Source organism: Neophocaena asiaeorientalis, unplaced genomic scaffold (genome assembly GCF_003031525.2).
Source record: "Neophocaena asiaeorientalis asiaeorientalis breed wild unplaced genomic scaffold, Neophocaena_asiaeorientalis_V1.1 scaffold218, whole genome shotgun sequence".
Lineage (NCBI taxonomy): Eukaryota > Metazoa > Chordata > Mammalia > Artiodactyla > Phocoenidae > Neophocaena > Neophocaena asiaeorientalis.
The window spans coordinates 10951509-10957911 of NW_020172818.1; the positions used below are offsets into that span (position 1 = coordinate 10951509).

At 46.1% G+C, this 6403-nt stretch overlaps 1 pseudogene; it reads right to left on the reverse strand.

Moving 5' to 3' along the window:
• Nucleotides 1-1765: 1765 nt before the first annotated feature.
• Nucleotides 1766-2495, reverse strand: LOC112397552 (NF-kappa-B inhibitor-interacting Ras-like protein 1; annotated as a pseudogene).
• Between the last annotated feature and the right edge of the window lie 3908 nt (nt 2496-6403).

Below are 6403 nucleotides of genomic sequence, written 5' to 3' on the forward strand. Positions count from 1 at the left end.
AGCTCACCACGTTGCTCCGAAAATTAAATAATAGGATGCATGAAAACATATGGTTAAAAGAAAAAAATCATGGAAGTTACTGCTCCCTACCCTGGATGGGTCACTTGCTTGTACTGGGCTGACAGGAAATTCAGATGGAGGTCACAAGGCAGGTTCGGGGTGGAACCACTTTGAACTGGAAGATTCTGAGATATCAACCTTTCCCTATTTGAAGTAGGTCAAAAGGCAAATGAAATGGAAGCCATGAGCTCAAGTCTTCGGAGCCATAGAGTAAATACCGTTCTGGGAGCCAGCGACACGGGATGCGTTAATAATTACTGAAACGTGAAAGCATGTCACAGTGCTGACACTGAGCTTTCTCCATTCAAACCTCCCCACCAGGACTCTGTGATACTCCTGCCCAAAGGCTGAGCTGAGTTTGTCTTTTTAGATAACTATCTTATAAAAGGGTGTATCTATTTTTTAAATAAGTTGATTTGATTATTTAGTATGGAAAAGTATTTAAAGTATTTAATTAAATAAAAGTATTTCAAATTACATATTAGGGGCTTCCCTGGTGGCGCAGTGGTTGAGAGTCCGCCTGCCGATGCAGGGGACACGGGTTCGTGCCCCGGTCCGGGAAGATCCCACATGCCGCGGAGCGGCTAGGCCCGTGAGCCATGACCGCTGAGCCTGCGCGTCCGGAGCCTGTGCTCTGCAACGGGAGAGGCCACAACAGTGAGAGGCCCGCGTACCGCCAAAAAAAAAAAAAAAAAAAAAAAAAATTACATATTAGCAGAGCGGATCGGAACGCGTGGCATCAAATGAGACTACTGTATGGTTTCCAGAGGATTGTCTGGCAAATCGTAGAGGCTGCTTCGCATCACATTGGGAGGCAACTCAAAAGCTGCAAGTCATTGTAAGCACTTATTTTAAAATAAAGTTTAATTTTCACTTTAACATATTTTCATGATTACAAAAATTAAAAAAAAAAAAAGAACAGGGCAAGGAAACAAAACTAGCACATTCCTAGAAACTACTGTGAATGTTTTCCTGTTTTTCCTTCTTGACTTTTTAAGGGATGGTTTATAATCGTCGGTTTATTTATCAAGTGCCTCGGCACCCACTGAGTAAAATGGATCCATCTTTAAAAACCCCAGCATCTATCCATCACAGTCGTTCCCCTGAGGATATTTATAAAGGGAGGACTCTATTCTTGGCATAGAAGAAATGGCATGTTGCTAACGATTTTTATTCAAATTATTCATACATCTGAAAACTCTACAGTCTTCTGGGATGCCCCCCTTTCCCATCAGTCTGCATCGGCTGGGTCTCTCTTTCTCCTTTATGGCTTCCTTGGGAGCCAAGAAAAGAGAAGGCCTGTATTTGGAACAGTTAGTCTGATTTTCAATTCAAATAAAAGCCCTGGTCGGCATTTCACCTAATACCAGGGCTGGAAGAAGTGGATTTGTTGATTTTTGCCTTGGTGTTTTTTTTTTTTTTTTTAACATGTGCATACCACCCAAACTTTATTTTATTCTCTTGACAAATCCAACATAATATAGATAACAAAGGTGCTAATTTCAGGGACAAGTTTGAAACAAGGAGAATGCAAATATATTACTTCATGTCAGGCAATAGTAACTGAATTATAACTAAAAGTGCATTAACTTACTTCCCTAGGGGTTTCCTAAGGACCAAAGCTAGATAGAAATGGCCTGTTTTACGTGAGTTCACGGACACCTCCAGGCAGTCACTATTCAAGCGACGTTGTGCACCCTAGGGTTTAGTTCCCAGAGCTGTAGTTGCCTTTGCTTCTCCTCCCAGGCAGAGGGAAGCTCGCTTTGTTCTGGGCCTGGGAGAGTTTGCGGGCTAGCAGGGTTAAGGGCTTGATCAGGGTCTTGCGGTCTGTGAACGTTACCTCCCACAGATGCACCTTCTCGCTCCTGGCCCACTGCTGTTCCACTTCGGGGTCCACTTGTCTCTGCTCAGAAAGGTCAGTTTTGTTTCCTAACACAATGATTGCCACCTCTTTTTTGTCTTTGAACCGATCGATTTCTTTCTTCAGAAGCTCCACTCTTTGAAAGGATTCAAAGTTATTCACACTGTACACAAAAACGAAGCCATCGGCAAATGAAAAATAATGCTTTGGCAGCTCCGCGCCTTCCTGTAGGCCCCTGGTGTCATAAAGAGGTAACTGTTCCTTGGCTCCCCGATCTATTTCCACTGAAGCCATATACACATCTTCCATTGTTTCACAGTCCTCCATTCTAATAGGATGATTCCCATAAAGAAGCTACTCCAAAATTGCCATTTTCCCCACAGATAACAAACCACAACCTTACAGACCTTTCCCATCTTCTCTTAGGATGTTGAAAAGCCAACAACTAATAGTCACGGTGAGAAGCAGAGGATCTGAGGGGCTGACACCCCCAACCCCCAAAGGGAGAGATCATCGTAGGTGGTGCTTCAATGCTATAGCACACAAGGGGTCTGTGTCAAAAACCTGGGTCCATGATGCCATGAAGTCAGGGTTTCACTCCTAAGTCCTGTCTCTGAGGAGGGACTTCAGCTCCCTCCCACTCAAGCCACAAAGGTAGGAAGACCTGAAATCTATTTAGCCGCTGTAAAGGCCATACTGAACTGAGATTTGTCTGTGGCTAGATCAGCAGCCACCGGATACTGTACGTCAAGAAGCCTCTTGCTTACAATGCTTTCAGGAGACTCCAAACCAATCCATCTCAGGGTTTCTGATGCTGGAGATCATGTTCTTCCTCTCCAGATTCTTCCAGCACAAGACCCTCTAAAAGGCCAGAAAGCCAACAGGCAGCGGCTGGTTTAGGAGACCTACCCTGTGCCCTGCTCCTATAAAATTCAGAGGGGAGCGTGGCTCTGTAGTGTTACCACATTGATGGAGAGAGAGCACCACAACAGCAGTTTAGTTTCTCTTGGATCTGGGAGCAGCCTGGTGTGGGGAAAGATTGAGGGCAATCAGTCCAATTCCTGGCTGTGTGACCTAAGACAAGTTACTTGACTTCTCTGAGTCAGGTCGCTCAGCCATAACATGGGAATGACAGTGCTGCTGTGTCATCAGGGTAAACGAGACAACACTGAAAGCACTTGCACAGAGAGGTATTCAAAGGTCGCTTTTCTCTCTTGGGAAGTGAGCAGGAAACCTGGAAATCAGGTTACTAAATGGCATGGTGAGGTGCTGTTTCACTTTCAGTCTCTTCACTTGGCAACAGGTACGGATGGGCTTACTCAAGGGTTAATTTTGAAGAGTCAAGCAAACAAACAAATAATTACCATTAAATCCTGATCAATATCGGTTCTCCAAAATAGAAGCTGATGGCATTGATCTATTACACTCTGTTGGCTAGGTGTCCACTCTGGGCCTGGCCCCAGGCATGGGAATGGAGCATTCTTGACTCCAGGGGGAAACGGAACTTGCCTGAAGCTGTCCCTGAAGGCTACGTTGGAAAATTTGGATTGGAGGCAAATCCTAAAACAATGAGTAGGAAGCTATCAGGTGAAGAGAGCACAGGGACACGGGGAGGGTAAACTGGGACGAAGTGAGAGAGTGGCATGGACATACATACACTCCCAAATGCAAAATAGATAGCTAGTGGGAAGCAGCCGCATCACGCAGGGAGATCAGCTGGGTGCTTTGTGACCACCTAGAGGGGTGGGATAGGGAGGGGTGGGAGGGAGGGAGACGCAAGAGGGAGGAGATATGGGGATATATGTATATGTATAGCTGATTCACTTTGTTATACAGCAGAAACTAACACAACATTGTAAAGCAATTGTACTCCAATAAAGATGTTAAAAAAAAAGAGGGCAGGTGAAGGGCACGTCTGGCTGGGAGAGGCGGGTGCAGCGTCCGGGCAGGACTGTGAGGGCTTCGTGTGTCATGGGGGCAGGCGTGAGGGGTGAGGGGAGAGTGAGACAATTCAGGGATGCTGCTGGCACAGTGCTGCCCCAGGACGGGCTCTCCTGAACGCTTGTCCTCCCTCCCTCCCTTCCTTCCTCCTCTCCCTCTTTCTTGCCTTATTTTCTTCCTTCTTCCTCTAAGTGGAGACTTAATCTAGAAACAGCTGAGAGCCATTGAAGGCTTTTGAGCAGAGAACTGACGATGCTGTTTGCCTTCAGGAAAAATTACCCCAGAGGATGCTATAGAGAATCGGACAAGAGGCTGGAGACCGGAAGCCAGGCTGATGTCCAGGTGGGACAGGACAAGAGCCTGGCTTGGGAGAATGGCGGTGGGGATGCAGAGAACCCAGGTAGAGACATCCTCTGAGATGGGATCACCCGGATGTGGGGCTCCAGGAGGAGGAGGGTGACAGGTTAGGTAGCTCTTATCCTGCTGGAGCAGCAGGGGGTTTGATGGTGTTACTCCTCGAGACAGAGGTAGAGGGAGAGGAAGTGACGTCTTGGTGGAACAGCCTTTGCAAGCCCCCCAGGTCCCCCTGCCCTGTGTCCTCGGCTGTTCTTCACTGAAGGATAGTCATCCATTCACTCAGGTACTCATTCGCCACCCGCCACCCATCCTTCCTCAAAGCTCTCATTGCACATGGGTGAGGGTGCTCTGTGAGTGGCACTTACATTGTCTGGGGAAAGTTCTTTGTAAAGCACTCCTGCTAAGAACTGTTCCGAGAGACATTCCAGGCTGCTTCTGCACTAAGCATTAAGTCAGAGACTTCATGAGCTTACATGAACACTCTAGAACAGGGGCAGCAAACTATGACCCACGGGCCAAATCTGGCCCACTGCCTGTCTTTGTAAATAAAGTTTTATTTATTTATTGTAACACAGGCACACATATCTATGTACACATCTCAGGCTGCTCTCACGCTCCAGTGGTAGAGTTGAATGGTAGCAACAGATTGTATGGCTAGCAAAGCCGAAAACCATCTGGCCCTTTAGAGAAAACATTCGTCAGCCCTGCTGTAGTGCATCCTCTCCTCTCTCTGGTGCCGTGAACGGATGTTTGATACTGATTTGAGGACCACAGTGCTCCTTCGTCTAAAAGCACTCCACGCTTATGAATAAAGGTCAGGATTCTTAGTTCGTCATCCAACGCGTTCTTTGGAGAGAAGGAGACATTCTCTGCGTCCTTGGGTGAAACATTGATGTGAAACATTGACAGACGTCAAGAGACTTAGAGGGGCTTCCTTGGTGGTGCAGTGGTTAAGAATCTGCCGCCAGTGCAGGGGACACGGGTTTGAGCCCTGGTCCAGGAAGATCCCACATGCCGCAGAGTAACTAAGCCCGCGAGCCACAACTACTGAGCCCATGCACCACAGCTACTGAAGCGTGCGAGCCTAGAACCCTCGACAAGAGAAGCCACTGCAATGAGAAGCCTGTGCATCGCAACAAAGAGTAGCCCCCCGCTCGCCGCAACTAGAGAAAGCCCGTGCGCAGCCACGAAGACCCAACACAACAAAAATAAATAAATAAATAATTTTTAAAAAAGAGAGAGACATAGAACTGTGCGTTGGGTTTATTTTTGACACAGTAGCTCCTTTATTGAAATCTATTCTAAGGGAAGAATCCAAATGACAGAGGAGCTATTTGCTCCTTGACGTGGCTGCACCTGCTCATCTGGCCTCATTCTTTGAAATGCATCAGCCCTCACACACACTCCACAAATAAATAAACACTTAAGGGACAGACAAGGGGTAACAAAGGTTTAGGAAGAAGAATTAAAGCAGGGAAAGTGGCCACGGGATGCCAAAGCCTGTTTTTCAGAGAATGTGGGTGGAAAACCTTGTCTCAGGATCCGATTCTATGCTCGTAAAACGCACCTCACTGGCCTCCCCCTCATCCCCCACTAGATCCTGCCTTTATTTAAAATGTTGATATTTTGTTCATCGTGGAGTTTTTTTGTTCATTTTGACTTTTTGGAAATACTGTGTTAAATATTATTTATCTCGATGACTGAATTTTTCAATACCTCCTTCGATTTTGCTCCCAAGGTGAATGTCTCACTTACTGCCCCAAGTCCCAGCTCCAGGAGAAGGAATAACTAGGGTAGTAAGGAAACAAAAAGCTCAGTGTCTTGCAAGCCAAGTGAAGAAGTTTTATCAAGAAGACGCTGGGCGACAGGATGAACGTCAAAAATGTCATGCTTAAGTGAAAGAAACCAGACACAAAAGGTCATGTACTGTGTAGTCCTGTTTATAAGAAAAGTCCAGAAAAGGCATATCTGTAATCTACAGAGACAGAACTTAGATTAGAAGTTGCCAAAGCTGGGGAGGCACATGGAGGGGCAGTGTCTGTAAGGGGGCATGAGTTTCTTTTCAGGCATGATGGTAATATTCCAAAATTAGATTGTGGTTGCCTCTCTATAACTATTTAATTATACACTTCTAAAGTTGCCTTTTGTGGTATATAAATTACACTGTAACAAAGCTGTTTTTAA